This window comes from Polypterus senegalus, chromosome 12 (genome assembly GCF_016835505.1).
Source record: "Polypterus senegalus isolate Bchr_013 chromosome 12, ASM1683550v1, whole genome shotgun sequence".
Lineage (NCBI taxonomy): Eukaryota > Metazoa > Chordata > Cladistia > Polypteriformes > Polypteridae > Polypterus > Polypterus senegalus.
The window spans coordinates 114,268,678-114,287,338 of NC_053165.1; positions in this window are offsets into that span (position 1 = coordinate 114,268,678).

Genomic DNA, 18,661 nt, shown 5'->3' on the forward strand with positions numbered 1-18,661 from the left:
AACTGTTGAACTCAACAGGGCTGCATCAAACTCCAGCTCCCATGGAGCCCTGCTGGTGTCCGAGGCACCGCTTCAACCCAGGGGGCCTGCCACCTAGCGCTCTGGAGGAGGTAATGCTTTGGATATGCTCCCTCCCCCAATCCTTCCAGCGTAGAGGCATCCCGGCTGTACGCCACATAGATTTAATTCTCGGAGTCTGTAAGAGTAGAACATGTTCTTAGTTCCTCAACGTCGTTAAGTTCTCACTTCAGTCACTCGCTGTAACTTCTTTTTGCTCCATTTATATGGTATTCAAGTAAACTGTTGAATTAGAAATACATTGCAATTGTATTCGGCTGTTGAAAGGTTCTGATTAAACTAAAGATGTCACATATTATCACAGACAAAATGTTATCAGGCAACCATGTGGTCCAAAGAGTTAACCACACACACACATGGTGGGTAAGGCAGTAGATCTTAAACTGCAATGCTGCCTGATCAAATCCTCTGCCTCTCTGTATGATTTTGATCATTTGACCTGTCCATGTCCAACTTTAAAAAAAAAACAATTCAGGTAAACAGCTGTAATGCACAGCACCTTCAGAAAGTATGCCAACCCCTTTTATTTTATTACCAGTAACGACGGACTGCACAATAACATGCAGTGAATACACTTGTCTTGAGCATTCATAGTTTTCATACTCTTTCTCTGTATGTTTAGCGTTCGTCTTCTCAGTGGTTGATGTGCTTGCTGCTCCCTGAGCAGCTCTTCTTTTCTTCACCCTAGTGGTCCACTTCTCTTCTTTCATTGGCATCTTTTCACATTAAAACTGATTAAGTCAGTGTTTGTGTTGCAATTACTTAGTATGTTTTCCTTAATTTTTCACTTAAGTGCCACAATCTGCCTCAAGAATGATTTAAGATATGAAGAGGTAGGGGAAGTGACGGCGAAGGTGGTAAGGATGAGAACAGTGCTTGTAAACATGTGTCACACAGCCACCCTGCTGGTGGCTGCCGAGAGCTGATTCTACAGTAAAATAAAAAAAAAAAAAACAAAAAGAGTAATAAAAATCATCACTCCGAAAGCGGACAGTAGAGGTTACGTAGTATATGTCAGTCAGTCAGTAATTGTCCAACCTGCTATATCCTAACACAGGGTCACAGGGGTCTGCTGGAGCATATCCCAGCCAGCATAGTGTGCAAGGCAGGAAACAAACCCCAGGCAGGGCGCCAGCCCACCGCAACACATAGTATACGTGTACCAAATTTCAGGTCAATAGGTCAAACAGTTTGCGAGCTACAGGTGATTTAAAATCCTGGACACATAAACGAACAGCCACGGTAGCGTATTATATATAAAGATGTTGTAGCCCTATGCTAAAATAATTCAAATTCATTTCTCCACTTCATTAACTCAATACCTCAGATTCACAAAGAAAAGACAATAGTTTATGAGCGTTTGCAAATTTATCCCAAAAAAAAAAAAAGATACAACATTGATATAAATTTTCAGATTTCTTACTCAGTTAAACCAGCCTGGAGTGCTCTTTGATTTAATGTGACAAGGTTCACACACCTGTCTTTGGGAATCTTCTGACATGCTTCTCTGGTTCTGTCAGGTTGGATGGAGACTATTGGCAGACAACTATTTTCGGGTCCATCCTGAGATATTTGATGAGGTTCAAGTCTAGGCTTTGGATGGGCCACTCAAGGAAATTTTCAGTGTTGTCCCTAAGCCACTTCTCTGTTGCCTTTATTTTGCATTTAGAGTGAAGGTGAAGTCTAAAGTCCTGAGTACTCTGGAGCAGGTTTTCATTAAGGATATCTTTGTAATTTGTTCTGTTCAACCTTTTCTTGACTCTGACTACTCTTTTGGTTCTTGATGCTGCCAGCACCATGCTTCACTGTTGGAATGGTATTGCATATGTGTCTGGTTTCCTTCACAACTGAGGCCAAACAGTTCAGAAACCAGAGAGTCTAATTTCTCACAGTTTGAAAGTCCTTTAGGTTTCTTTTTGCAAACTCCAAGTGGGCTTTCATGTATCTTTTATTGAGGAAAGACTTCTGTCTGGCCATTCCACCATTAAGCCCAGGTTGACTGGCAGTGGGCAGTGATGAATGTCCTTCTGTACGTTTCTTCTATCTCCACATAGGCTTTCTGGAATTGAACTCAGCCAGAGTGACTCTCAGGTTCTTTGACACCTCTGTTATTAAGGCCCTTCAACCTCAGATTGCTCAGTTTGGCCTGGTGGTCAGCTCTAGGAAGAGTCGTGATTGTTTCAATTAAGAAATAATGAGGCCACTATGCTTTTAGGAATCTGCAGTGCTGCAGAAATTGTTTGTAGTCTTCCAAATCTGTACCTTGATACATTCCGGTCTCTAAGCTCTGTAGGCAATTACTTCAGCCTCATGGCTTGGTGTTTGCCCAGATTCACGTTATCACCAGTGGGATGTTCTATATAAAGGTGTGTGCCTTTCAGAAATTATGTTCAATCAAATGAATTTGCCACAGATGGACACCAAACAATGCGTAGAAACATCTTAATAATGATCGATAAAGTGGGAGGCAACTGAACTAAATTTCAAGTGTCACAGAAAACAATTTGGATTCTTGTGTGAATGTGATATTTCAGATTATGTTTAATAAAGTTAGAGAAATTCTAAAAACCTGTTCATGCTTTGTCATTCTGGGATATTAAATATAACTTGATGAAGGAAAAATGCATTGAAACTATTTTAGCATAAGGAAGCATGATAGTAAAATGTGGAAAAAGTGAAGGGATCTGAATGTTTTCTGAATGAACTGTATATTGATCTTTACATAAAATGCTTTTTTTATGTACATATGCTAGACATATCTCTCTGTATATAAAATCCATTGTCCGTCTGTCTGTATGTATGTCTGTCTGTCACGAGAGAAGTACTTAATGGATTTAGATTGGTGTTTTTTGTATAATTTGCTTGAACATTACGGTTGATTTTGCGACCTCTCTCATCACGCTAAGTATCATAGTTCACTTGCGGTACCGATTTATTTGCGCAACTCCGAGAGAGACAAAACGGGCTGATGGGAGAGGGGGCGCGGCACTCCTCACTCAAGCTCCAACCTCAGGTTGTATCTTACATCTGCTTAACTAGCGAACGAGATAACTGCCTAACAGATTTAGTTTGGGTTTTTTCTTATAATTTGCTTGAACATTCTGGTTGATTTTGCGACTTCTGTCATCGGCTAAGTATCTTAGTTCACTTGCGGTACCGATTTATTTGTGCAAATCTGAGAGAGATGCAGCAGGCCGAGGGAAGGGGGTGGGGCCCTCCTCACTTACATTCCAGCCTCAGGTTGTACCCTACATCTGCTTAGTTAGCGAACGAGAGAACTACTTAACGGATTTCGATTGAGTTTTTCTCTAGAATTTGCTTGAACATTCTGATTGATTTTGTGACTGCTCTCATTGCGCTAAGAATCATAGTTTGCTTGCAGAAGCAATACATTCACTCTAATCCGACACAGAGGCTGTGGGCCGAGGGGAGGGGGAAGTGTGACGTCAAGAGTAGGAAGTCAGTCTACCTCTGTGTTTTGGAGCATAACTTGGCTCTACTTTGCTAGCGATACCTTTTTGCTTATTGATGTTTAAAGTTTGTCCCGTTTCACTACTACGCGGGGTGGAGCCACAGGGAATGGCTAGTGCTGTATAAAGATGGCACAGTGGTTAGTATTATTGTCGCACAGCTCCAGAAATCTGGGTTCAAATCCCAACCCTCTTACTGTCTGTAGGTAGTTTCACCCTGAACCTGTGCAGGTAGGAGTTGATGAGTGACTCTAAATTGGGCACATGCAGGGTTGATTTCCACATGGTGTGCAAACCTACTGGTATAGACACCAACTACATCAACCCGAAATTCAGTTACAGTAAGGAGGTTCAGATAATTAATGGATGCATAATAGTAAATATGCAGTAAATCTCTTAAGTATTCTAATGCCTCCAGCTGATTTTAAAATCTCAGAGGCCAAACTAGCCCTCCCAAATTTGGATTTAGTTTTAAATGTAATGAAAAAAACTGAAATGGCAACATTCTAAATTGAACAACATCAACCATCACAATTCTGGTGAGTCTTAATGACAGTGGCTGTAAGTCTGTGTGATGTACATATATTGCACATAAAAAGGAAGATTGTGATTCTAACGATGGTTGTATGCGTGTGTCTGCTTAAGTGCTTTGTACAACTGATATGACAGTCATAAGCTCAGGGGGAAGGGGAAGAAAGCTAAGTCCAGTTCTCATGATCTTTGAACTGAAGGTTATGTGATGGCAACTGAATTAAGAGTTTTTGTTTTTTTTGCCATTAAGGCTTAGTTTAAAAAGCACAGGAAAAAACAGTCTGAACAAGTATAGATTTTGTTAAAAAGCGTAGCATCTGCATTGTGTCCAGCAGCTCCACAGATGTGCCGTCTAAAATGATAGTGAAGCCAGAGTGAAAACTCATTTACATCAAATGATGGTAGACTGGGCAGGTCTGTCTTCCTTTTGGCCACAGACGTGAAGCAGGTGTCTGCTAAATAATTTGGTCAAAGATCAGCTAGTTAAAGGTTAGAGCTGAGGAGAGGAGAATGGAGGGGTCAGACCGCTTGTAGGAGGGGGCTGAGACATGATCTTCCCTAGTCTGAAATTGTCGAACCTCAAGGTCATCCATTAGTGCTCCAGCTCAACGGTCTGAGAGACCCACAATAAATTTACCGCACACCTTTAACCCTTTTAATACAGAGAAAACCTCACAGAAAAGCACTGGTCTCAAGGGGGAACAAAATTACATTATTAACTCTGTCCATATCCATTGATAGCTGCTTATCTGTAAATGTCACTCTCTGTGTACTCTACTGTATGTCATGTTTGTATGCCATTACAAATATGCACATATCTTTCAGTGTTTAAGTTTAATGTGTTGTTTTCATAATCTCTAATAATGCACTTCTATTTAGGGTGCAGGGCTCAGTTGTGCAATCAATCTGCAATGCTTCTGAAATATCTAGCTTAATATTTTGAGAGCAAGCACGTTATATTTATATTTTTATGCTTATGATGTTGAACTATAAACAGATATAGTAATGTGATTAAAATGTTGAGATTATATGATTTGCTTTCCTTATGTAATATATATTTTGTAGCTGTATGTCAGTTAACAATCCTCACAGGAAAATAAAGCCAATACTTTTTTTAAAAAACTCTGATTTTTTCACTTGCTTACTTAGATTTCTGTTTGAGTAGAAAATTCAGCATAGCTCTGCAGAACCTGCATTAATCCAAAAGCCTTTTGTAACAAACACATTTGAAATGTTTGAACTGATACATACTTTGTGTCCAAAGCTCTTATCCCACTTGTATCCTTCTAATCCAGCTTTTTTTGTAATTGTTCCAAGTTTCTTTTATTTTTATCTGCTCTTTGTAAAATGCTTTCTTATACCTGAAGTTCAAAGTGTAGTTATGCTTTTAAGCTACTTTGAATAGTTTTTAATTATCCCTGATTAATAATGAAAGATTTGTAGCTCTCCTCACACACAAAAAGTAAATAAGATGACACAGCCACCGGTAATAATAGTAATAACATAGCAACCATAATAAAACTAAGAATTAGAATGATGAAAGTAAACATCTTCTAGCTGAAGGGGATATTTATAAAAGTCACCACAAACTTTGCATATACGCTGAAGCACATGACTGTCAGCGTGCTGCCATGTGTTATGGAAAGCAAGAAGCCCTCCTAAGTGCTACATGTAATCCTCCTTTCACCGAAGGTCACAATATACCATTTAATTATATTTTGTGTTCAAATTATTGTAAAATAATGGCTAATACCTTGTCAAAACTGGTGGGAGTACAGGAAAAATGGGGAATTAAGTAAACATAAGAACATAACAAGTTTACAAGTTCCAGAGGAGAACAGTCAGGCCATCAGACTCACTTATTTATCTAATAATTAGTTTGTCCCTTATATATATATATATATATATATATATATATATATATATATATATATATATATATATATATATATATATATCCAGGTACTGTTTAAGATCTTTTAGGGTTTCAGTTTTAACCACATCACTTAGTATTTTTTTGTTTTGTTTTTTTGTTTTTTTTAGGTTTCCTGTGCACATTTATGTGAAAGTGTTTCCTGGATTCCATCTTAAATGTGCTTCTTGTTAATTTCCACCAGTGTTCTTAAATTTGTGATTTTCTCTTTAACAAAAATTATTTTTTTCGATTCAATTTACCAATGCTGATGAAAATTTTAAAACCTGGGTGGGGCGTTAATTTCGCTATCTTTATTTGAAATCTTCCCATAATCTGTGAGAGCATTCCTTTAGATCTGGGATACACTGGGTAGCTCTTCTCTGCATAGTTACAACAGGTAACATCATGCCTTTTTGCAGTGCATTGACCAAAACTATATGCCATACTTCAGATGTTCTCTCACTAGCATCCATTTATCTTCTGGCTTTAAGGATTTATCCATGCAGGTGGATTGTGGGCTTGTTTCCCGTGTCCTCCCTGTGTGGAGAGTGCTTTGAGTAGTGAGAAATGTGTTATACATGGTGGCGCAGGGAAACTGGAAAATTTACAACTCGGTGTTGGCGACCCTGGGGCATTGGCAGTTGTTTGGGACCAATGCTACCTCGTTTAGATCCCCTTGCCATTAGTTATAATGGAGCAGTGGAGTGGTGCGAAATGAGTGTTCACTGTGAAAGCCTTTTATAAGAATGGTGATAGGGTGACTGCTGCTCAAAGGGAATTTCGGCATCTAAGGATGTAATGATTGTGTCCCGTCTGCTCATGTGATTATAACATGGGTTCATAATTACGAAGAAACGGGTTCAGCAGAAGTCCCCAGGTGGGGCCACTTTGCATACTGCCTGACAATCACTGTCAGCTATTGGACGATTGTTTCAAAGGCGCGTCATTTCACGCAACAATGTCATTCCATGGTCTCCGAGATCCCTTGATCTCACTGTATGTGATTTTTTTCTGTGGGGACATCTTAAAAGCCAAGTGTAGCTCACACATCCTACAAACAATGCTGAATTAAAAAGAAGGATTAAAGAGAAAATCACTGGCATTCCTCTTGACGCGTTATGTCAAGAAATGCAGAATTTCCACAACAGGCTGTCAAAATGTGTTCAGAGAAATGGACAACACCTTCATGGTGTTTTCTTCAAAACATAAAGTGAACATTGAGTGAACATTGATTACCATCATTAATTGCATATCCTGTACAATACATTTCATCAAAACATTGAACGTCAATTGATTTTTTTTCATTTCCCTATGCCACCCTGTATAAATGTAAAAATATTATTATTATTATTATTATTATTATTATTATTATTATTATTATTATTATTCCCTAGTAAACATATTCTGATAAAATAGATTTGGCTCAGGTAAACAAGATCAAACATGATTTTTCTTAACATATGTTCACCATGAGTTCATCACAAAGTCTAGGTAGATAGAATTTTATTAACTGATTGACAAAAAGTTTTAGAGAGATTACAGGAAGTTAGCCCAATGTATGTAATAGTACACAAAAGGTCAAGCTCACATTCATGAGACTGTTAAATTAAAATTAATTACAAAACTTTTCTAGGAACCAAAAAATTCTCATCAAAACAGTGATGAACAACACAACATGTAAATAAGTTTAGTCAGTACTTTGTCTGTCTCACACATTGCCAGCATGGTGTTATGGGTCATTGCCATGTACCTACAAACCATGTAGTATAAGTGACCAGACTCATGAAATGGCAGCAGCCATTAAACCAATAACACCAAGGTCCAGTGCCCATACAAACATAAATACTCAAAATAAATAATTTAGCAAAATATAAACAATAAAATTATTAACAAACAATAAAACAAACAAACACAAAAAAAATGAATACATTCTTGATACAAGACATAAGATGAACTAAATCAACTATGGTAAAAATAAAATGAGTTAATGAAGAGCAGGTTAAATAAGTAAGCATTACATTTTATCTTTGTGGAAATTACCAGCTCTCATCAGAAGAATAGCAGTCTCCATAGCATTAATCCTGTTCTTATGTGTTTCCCATTAATAGTCTGAATCTTAATTGGTGCAACAAATGATATTGCTTTAACAAATGAGAACTGAGTTTTATGCAGTTTCCAACTCTCTGCTACTACTAAGGCATGCGGACAAGGCATATCATGAAAATAAGGCTTGTCACTATGAGTAGCTATTTACAGGTTTATTTTCTTTTTTTATATATAACTACAAAAGACACAAACTTTGTCAGTTCAGGAAGTGAGGTGAGGATCCAGTAGGGGTGTGGCTTCAAACAGTTGGGGCAAAGAGCACTATATGCACTGTATGAGCTTCTTCATGGATGAAGACAACAGCCCATTGCTGTCCTATTGCTACCTGAGAGAAGAAATCAATAAGCATGGTGCATTACTGAATGTGAAAAGGAAGTTGTTAGGGTTACAAAAACCTCCCTGGGAAAGAACAGTAAAGCAAGTACTTACTGTAGAAAGTGTGAGCAAGAGAGAAAAAGTGTGAGAACAGTTTGACTGCCTTCGGACAGTATTCAAGGGAGTCTAAACTCTGTAGAGATTTCCTGGGTGAGGAGGATCTCATAACTGGGTGAATTCAAAGAATGGTTTTATTCCAGCTGGTGTGAAAGGTTACAGACAGTAGTTTGTTGATTCTTATTAACTGGATTTGTGCACAAAAATAGAATCTAATCCCCCATACTGTACTCACTGTGGTGTTATTAAAGAGGTATTATTCTAAATCCTTCATTAGGTCAAAATATCAAAATATCGGCAGGCAGGAAGATGTGACCACTAATGCATACACTTTAAACCACAGTGTTGCTTATTCAATTCTTACCTCCAACTCACTGTGTGATCCGAAGTAACACATGTAACCTGTCAATGCTCCAATTGTAAAAAAAAAAATATACATACAGTATGTAAGAAATTGTAAAAAATTACTATTCTTGTAAATCACCTTAATTTAAGACATCAGCTAAATATTTATTTATTTTAGGTGACTTATTGGAATTTCATCTAAACTGATATTTTCTGTAAATGTAAATTGTTCCTATATAAAATCCTATATGAATTGAAATATACCCATTCTAGATGACTAGAGCCTATCTTGGCAGCAGCAGCATCCATGTAAAGGTATGAACCATGCCTAAACAGGACACTAGTCCACTATGAGACATATTTACTATTAAAGGCTTTTAACTTTAAACCCTGAGGTTGTGCGTTCAAACTCTGTCAATAATATTGTTTGATCCTGAGAAGTCACTTCACCTATGTGAGCTCCAACTGGAAAAACAAAAGGCAATGTAGCCAATTTTATCTCATATGTTGTAAGTCATCTTGGATAAAGACATCAGCCAAATAAATAATAAACTAACATGCTCACCAGAGGGTCTTCCAGGCTCACTTAAGGTATGTGATACCACGCCGGGATGAGAGGGGGCACTGTCACTAACAGACTTTTCTCCTTTTTCCCCTCACATCACTAAGAAACCGCCACTTAAGGGCAACAGAGCCAGAGAACCCTGCCCATTCTGATCTGGCTGATATAAAAGGGAGACATACATTGGAAGTTGGCGTCTCATTTAGATCTGAGAGCCTGACAGTCAAGAATGACTCCAGACTTGTAGTAATCACAACATATAGTACCATTCTAGGGTGATAACAGGCCAGTGCCTGTGTCATTTGCTAGCACCATCGTGCACCTGTTGATTTCAATTTTTTTTTTCTTTTGTTTGCAATTAAATAGGGTTTCCCAGTTGGCACCTCAACTATTTTGGGACACATTGTGCCTGCACACTAAAACCCCTCTGTTTTGGGATGTCAGAGATAATCTTAAGCACAAAGGTAAAAAAACAAAACAGATGATGAAAGATGTGAGGACACCACACAAATTTAGACTCAATCTCCTTCAGCATTTAAGCATGAGTGCTCAACAGAAATGTATGAAACTGAATTTTATTTTAGTATTTTATTTGTTTTCATACTTATACACATAATATGGTAACAAACTGCAAGGCACCTGGTTTGAGCTGTTTGCTACTTTCTACATTTTATTTTGTCCACCACAATCTGCAGTCTGGTCTAACAGTGCATTCTAAAATTCTAAATATGCATAGATAGATAGATAGATAGATAGATAGATAGATAGATAGATAGATAGATAGATAGATAGATAGATAGATAGATAGATAGATAGATAGATAGATAGATAGATAGAATGTTGCCGTTTGCATTTTTGCTGCAAGGTGCATATAGTTCTTCATTAGTTAATAGCTATTTTCTTGGTTCTGCTGCAGTACTTAATTTGACAATTCTTTTCAAAGGGGTAGTATGATAAGAATAAAGAAAGAAAGATATAAATGTCAAATATTAATAGTCCTTTTGGGAAAATAAAATAATAAAACCATGTCTTCAATTATATGTGGTTCCCACTCTAACACCATTCAAGACTGCAATTCTTTGCATCGTAAAAAGAAATTAAGATGACAGAGTGTTGACAGGAGCAAAGACATGCAAGTTTTCATGCCCCCTCCAGACAACAGAAATGACATCATGTCTTCTGTAACTGACACTCTAATGAATTTAGTAACACCTGAACTTTTCTGGCAGCAAGAACCTTTGACCCAGGCTTGCTATTTGGTGTCATTAATGATAGGCTCCTGTACTGGCCTCCTATGATTTGACGGTAGAGTCACCTTTCCGAGGCCTAACAACTTGACATGGGTTCATTTTGCTTCCTGCTCTCACTGACATCTTGTAGGTGTTAGGCAGATGTACTGTGAGGACAGAGTCTAGTGCAATCTCTCTCTCTCTCTCTTTTCTAGCTCTATCTGTCCCTCCACTATAAGTAAAACAGTGGTCATTGTATAATTTAATAAACTACCTCAATCAGATTTTCCCATTTAACATATTTAATTGTTCATTAAGCACTACATGGGCATTTCAGCAGCAATGCTACAATTCATACACTAATCTGAATCCTTTGTTCATATTATGAGTCCTTGCTTTAGTGATTTCTGAGATGGCCAATAGTTATTCATTCAGTGAATCTGAAATAATTCTGTCTTTATCTAGATTGGTTACATTAAAAAAATAAATAAATAAATAAAAATGATTACTTAATTTTAATTAACAGCTTTCACACATAGATCTATCTATACTAATAAAAGGCAAAGCCCTCACTCACTCACTCACTCACTCACTCACTCACTCACTCACTAACTCATTCACTCACTCACTCACTCACTGACTCATCACTAATTCTCCAACTTCCCGTTTAGGTAGAAGGCTGAAATTTGGCAGGCTCATTCCTTACAGCTTACTTACAAAAGTTGGGCAGGTTTCATTTAGAAATTCTACGCCTAATGGTCATAACTGGAAGGTATTTTTCTCCATTAACTGTAATGGAGTTGAGCTGGAATGACGTGGGGGGGCGGAGTTTCGTGTGACATCATCACGCCTCTCACGTAATCACGTGAACTGACTGTCAACGCAGTGCGTAGAAAACCAGGAAGACCTCCAAAAAGCGCTTAAGAAAACATGCATTATATAATTGAGAAGGCAGCGAAACAATAAGAAGCGAGCGAGTGACATATACTACCATATTCATGACTGCTGCTACCTCGGAAAGAAAGCAAGGTGTAAACCTAAACTTTAAATTAAGTTCATAGACAGGCTACCGCTGGCGTTTCACATGCCCACAGGTAATGCGGGATACAAGTTTAATGAGAGGGCGCAGGATATAAGCGAGTTTTGATCACTTTATAACTAAGTTAAAATTGTAGGTGAAGGGGTGTGCTTATGCAAATTCTGAGAGACTGTGTTTGTGGGGGATTGACAGTTTAGGCGGGTGGGGGAGTCACGTCATCATCTCCCTCCCATTCATCTCATTTGGCTCTGAGCTGAGCTCTGCAGCTAACGCCGTCTTCGAAGCAACCGTCAGACTGCCACCAAATACTCACAGAAAAATCCACAAGTTAATACACACGCTGTCTCTATAGAGTTTCTCCACACTGAATCCTCCAGGCACTACTTACAAAAGGTTACATTGACAATCGTGTTACGTTATTTTTAAAATCTTTCCTTTTCTTAGCACAAGCACAGCTGAGAAGCTTGATGCATGTGCTCCATAACGTTAAAAATAATGCATTTAATCACACTTTGCATTACAAGCAAAGGGAGCTTTTATCAATGCATGATTTCCTGGTACACCGATTACTTTGATCAGCGCATCCCAATTCATTTTACCCTCGCACCACCTTAGTTTGAGAAGAAGTATGAAAAATATGAGGTTAACACAGAAAAACAGATCACCAATTCAAGCTTTATGAATAATCGATTAAGCCATCAATAATTGTTTTGGTAAAGCCATCCTCCTTCCATTTTATAATTTTTCCGCCACTAGCCGTGATTAAATGAAGGTAAATAAAGTAAGAGCAAAGCGAGGGTGACTTATTTAGGCAGGCATATATATGACAGCAACACTCATGACAATGTCAATCATGTTACGTTATTATTAAAATGTTTCCTTTTCTTTTTCATTACTTCTTTAACACACTACTTCTCCGCTGCGAGGGGCGGGTATTTTGATATATATATATATATATGAATGACCTCCAAAGAGCGCTGAGACTTTTGATATCATGAACGTGTCTGCAAAAACTGTGGTCTCCTGCCCTGCAAAAGTCGAGCAGCCAGCGCGTGCATAGCTGTGCCGGCCTTTGAGACGCTGACTGCGCTTCTGCCTTAAGTCAAAGTGAGCACTTTTAATTTTTCATCCTCCCCTGCGCTATAGCCCAGACAAGTGCAAACACGGGACCCCTTTTCTACACCACGGCAAAATAATATTAAGGCGATTCACACTTTCTTTTGCACGTATACGATTATGAGGTCCTCACCTCGGATTATGAAGACACGCACACGAGTAGAGGACTGACAGTGCCATCACAGCCGATTAATGGCGGGGACGTCTCACCAGTCTACACAAGACCCACGCGACTGTCCTCAAAAGGCGATCATAACGTCAGCGAACACATCTCTCTATACTATATAAAAGAAAAAGGCAACTTTCTTTACACCTTTTTTCCTTTTATCCCAAACCAAAGCCTTTCTCGCTTAACACTGCAGAGGACACAAAACTAATTTTCTTTAAATGCCGGTAAGGCACATTACCAGAGGCACAAATTTGAGCGTTCACATAGAAAATGTAATTTCTATACCACAGCCGTCGTGTAGCGCCTTTCAAAAGGGATCTACTACCGAGATATGATCCATATATATTTTAGCTGCTGTTAGTTACTTACCTGTTGTGTTACACAGTCTTTAAAATGTAGTTTACCCGAAACCACTCCAGTAGTGCTCAATGTACCTGTACTTCTTAAAGCGTTAATGTTTTACTGTTTAATAACTTATAGACTATATTTTATTATTTCTCCCTTGCACTCAGTGACCAAAGCTATACACACACATATATAAAAGCTATACACACAAGTATATGTATGTGTATATATATGTATGTATGTGTATATATATATATATATATATATATATATATATATATATATATATATATATATATATATATATATATATACACACACACCTATCTACATTATATATATATATATATACACACACACACACACACATATATATAATTTGTGTGTGTGTATGTATGTATGTGTGTGTATATATGATGTAGATAGGTATGTATATATATATATATATATATGCGTGTATATGTAGATATGTATATAGATATGTAGATATGAAGATATGTATGTGTATATATATGTGTATATATATATATATATGTATGTATGTATGTATATGTATGTATGCGTGTGTGTGTATATATATATATATATGACAGCAGCAATCCAAGCTGTGAGAAAACAGTAAAAAGGAGGCGTGTCAGACGTCGTGGTACATTTTCTGATGCAGCTAGACGAAAAAAACTTTGTGACGCTGCCGCCAAATACACAAAACAATTACTTTGACAATCATGTTATATTATTTTTAAAATGTTTCCTTTTCTTTTTCGTACCTTCTTTAACACACTACTTCTCCGCTGCGAAGCGCGGGTATTCTGCTAGTCCTAAATAAATCTAACATGACTCAAAAGATGCCTTATGTGTACTTATTTGCTGATATGAGATAAACTTAAGAAATATGAAATTTGTATTTTGATCATTTATTTTGATAGTGAGTTGCAATCATTCTGGTTGCAGTATTTCAAAATCAGCATTTTTTGGACTTTATGTGCTAGCAAAAAATGGATTCAAAATACACAAAAAAACACTTAAATATTTAAAAAATTTGAACAATAATAAAACTATAATTGGGCTAATCAAGGTCCAATTATAGTAAAAATGGCATGGAAGCTAAGGACTTGAATAAAAGAGTGGTGTGAAAAGAAAATAATATTTACTCACAGTGGGAATTTAAAAAAGCTCAATGACTGAAGGTATTTCCTTTTTGCTTATGTCTATGCAAATCTGCAGAACGTAAAATATTCTTTTGAAGAATATATTCAGAAAATGTGTATACATGTGTATACTCAGTGAGTGAAACAATTTTTGTACATGGAAACTGTCCAATTAAGTCATCTTCCTCATGGTTGGCACTGAAAGTGATCTACTGTATAATATTGCTCTGATGATCCTTCTCATTCTCTTTCCCTTCCATATAATCTCCTTGAGGACCATGATATCATCACAGACAAAGCCATCTCAATGCATACTTTGGCCAGCCATGCAATGTAAGTACCTTTTATATTTTTATTTTTCCACTATCTTTTCTTAACTTAATCAATAGGAATGGGCACTAAGCTCTTAAATACTGCAGAAAAAAAATCTTTGCATTCAGAATGATGTATATCTTACCATTATTATTAAATTATTCAGACGTTTTCATTTAATTACTCTTTATGTACCTTGTATTTCCACTACTTAAACTTACATGTAGCTGTGTTATTTTCAAGCACTTCAATAGCAAGTGATCTGTTCCTTGTTATGGTTGTGCCTGGTAAATGAGACAGAAGTGATTCATGGAAAAGTGTGACATCACCTTATTCTTGTCAGATATATACTATATAGTATATATATATATATATATATACATTGTGATGGGCGGCCATGACCATTACCTGGCAATACCTTCCCCGGGATGCTAGAGGGGAGCTTTCATGTGTGGCTGTGGCACCATGGGTTCCTGCAAGGTATGCTGGGAGTTGGAGTTTGGCACAGCCTTGTTGGGTTCCACCAGCGGGAGCTGCAGAGCCCTATATTGGGTTCTCACCACACCTGGGAGTGATTCCAGGTCTGATTAATGAGCGACCTAGAACACTTCCAGGGCCATCATTAAAGGAGATACCTCACACTTCACTTTTTCAGAGTCATAAGAAGGCTTGTACTAGACTAGTACTTGTGTCTGCTTGTCTGTGTCAGGTTAGGGTGGCTGTATGTGTCCTGGTGGTCCACAATACTGTATATATACTTACTTCGCTTGGTCACCCCCCCAACCCCTATGGGGGGGGGCACTTCACACTTGCCACTTCCCATCTCTGCCACTCGCGTTGTGAAGGGGAGTTGGGGGCTGAATGCACACTAAGGAGATGCTGACTGGCTTGCAGTTCTGCTACCGAGCTGCATGTTCTGCATGTTGCGCCGTGTGTCGATCATTTAAAAGCCTGTACAGCAGCTCTCCTTTTGTCTCACTTCCTTGTCTCACGGGACGTTAAAGTGTCTCCGAGAAATTGTTTGTTAGTAGGGCGTGACGTGCAAGAAGTCTCATGGGACTTCAAAGTGTCTCTCTGAGATGATCACGTCTCGACCCAAGATTTTTTTATATAATATACAGTATATAGCGCACTTGTTCTGTTGTGTTTGTACCTTTTGTGAAAGTGTTTCTCTGATATTTGAACTTCAGGCTTCACACATTATAAACTTAATGTCTACATTTTGTCAGTTATTACTAAAACATGAAAAATGTTTCTTTTTTAACGAAGTGTTTACATAGATTGCTGTAGACACGGAACACACATGAAATGCATGTGTTCCAAATAACGATATAGTATTTATAAAAGGTGTGATTTTGCTTCACTTCTCACTCTGTACAACTCTAAGCAACTGACACGCAGGTAAAAAGACTTAAGCTGAGAAAAATGTGTGCCGTTGGGGGATGTGATAGCGGACTGCTTGCTGCTTATCAATAAATTTTAAGGACAAAAGATGCTGACGGAGAGGTGAGAAGCAATTTAAGGTGAGACGGATCTACGAGGCTCTGGTAATTCTAGTGTTAATGGCCTCCTTGAAATTTTCTGAATGGTATTAAACCCATTCTGCAAAAAATGGATACCAGCATCAATCTTTTATTACATCTTCATAACCAATATGTGCCATGTTACTCTGAGCTCATTACCCAGCTTCATGAAGATCAACAATTTACATTTTAATAACCTCAATTATTTGCACGACTGATGGCCTGACATGTTTTGTTGTAAATTAGACTTATGCATGCTTTGGAATTTGTTATATTACTATCATACTATTACACTCACATGATCTATCAGATGAATATGTCCGTGGCAGAGGTACCCATGTATATCCTAGGCTTTACACAACCTCCACAATGTCTAAAAGAACAAGTGATATAATGGGAGTGAACCCTAATTCTAATCCTAACCCTTTTTCCACAATTTAACTTTTCCATTTATTTGTAAAAAGTGTATATCTTGGTCTCATCTAGTCAAGCAGTAACACATAGCAAATTCTAATTCGGTGGTTAAGTGTATGGTGTTGGTGAAAGCCTCTTTAATGCACACATCCTTTTTTCCTTGTGTCAAAAATGTAACGTGGTGATGGTTTAATGGGATTGGTTATGTTTATATGGGTCCCTTGATGAGAATGTCATGGAATATCCACACAATGTTCAATAGGTTCATACCTTCAAGGCTGCAGTGCACCCAAGAATAAATGGGCCTTTTTAGAAAGATAATACTCCATACGTAAAGCAGAGGGAAGTTCAGGAATAGATCAGAAATATGTCTTGAGACCAGCAGTCACAGAAAAAAAATGAAATGACATAATGACATAAAGCATGCAACTGAGATACCCGTATTTAAGTAGTAATAGCAAGATCAAAACACAAGAAACAACATGTAGTGCAAAAAAATTCTTGAGAATCGAGGAAATCATTTGTTTTTTTCAAGTTGAAATATTTTCTGCAATGAATGATTTTCTTTAGTTTACCAGAATTGTATATTTTGAAAATGTAATTTCAAAGTAGTTTGAATTTTATTTCCTTGCTCAAGATTTTTTTTTTTTTCATTTTTTTGACTGAAATTGTAATTACGTCACATCACCATGTTAAAAGCCTCTATGGGCTACCATGACTGTTTTGGGATCTTGCCTGGTTGTTCGGGTCTGTCCACCTGATATGAACTGATAAACTTTATCTTTTGTGTTTGAATTTATTTCTCAGTCATTAAGAAAAAATATATATTTTTAGTTACGGTAGTTTCTGACGTAAACTCACATTTCCTGGTCAGCTTCATTAAATTTTGTGCCTCTAGGAAACTTTTGATGGCCAGTTTGTGAAAGAAGATGGGCAGTGTGCATCCATGATGTGAGTTTTTAGACTTTTTTGTGTTTTTCTATGACTGGCATAACAACACTATCTTGATAAAATCCAATATGGAAGCCACAAGAAGAGCTTACTAGAACTTGGATCACCCTGATTCTGTCTGAATATTTTAACTAAGTTTGAGTCAGTATAAACATCATCGTGCTAAAAATAAAACATCAATGGAAAGTAAAATGAATTGAATGTCAAAATAAAATGACAGCACTGCAAAACAAAAATGATTAATATATGAGAAAAATAAAAGGTGGAGAAAAACATTAAAACCTGCAACATTAATTAAAGAGCGTGCTAAAAATGTCAGGGTCTGGCTTTTAGAAAAAGATCAGAAGAAATGAAAATCTAACCAAAATTCAGTTTCTGCTTTCATTCTACTGGAGGACAAATGGTAATGAAGACCTCACCACCATGTTCTGTGACATCAATTAGCAACATGGTGACTGCAACACATGATGTGGTGACTACATCTGGCACAATACTATATAAAATTAAAACAAACAGTTAAAAATAATGAAAAGAACAAAAGAAACAACAAAAGGTAGAGTATCAAGAAGAATAAAGACATATTTTTTGCATGCTGTTTCTTTTTTGCATCTGTTTCACTTTGTGAACTGAGGAATTGGTTTTGGCATGTCTCTTCTGGGCTTTACCATTATAACTACTTGACTTTTGATGATCTCACCTGCACCTGCAGGATTCTCACAGGACCACTCATAGAATGAAGATAACAGAGTGAAAGAACAATCATAGAAAATCATTACACAACCTTGATATTACTTTAATATCTTTATGATTGTAGTCAGCGGTGTTATTTTGCTTTATAGATGTTCTAAACAGTATTCTGTGTCTTAATCTTACCTATTTATTCTGGTAAATAAAATCATATACAGTGGTGTGAAAAACTATTTGCCCCCTTCCTAATTTTTTATTCTTTTGCATGTTTGTCACACAAAATGTTTCT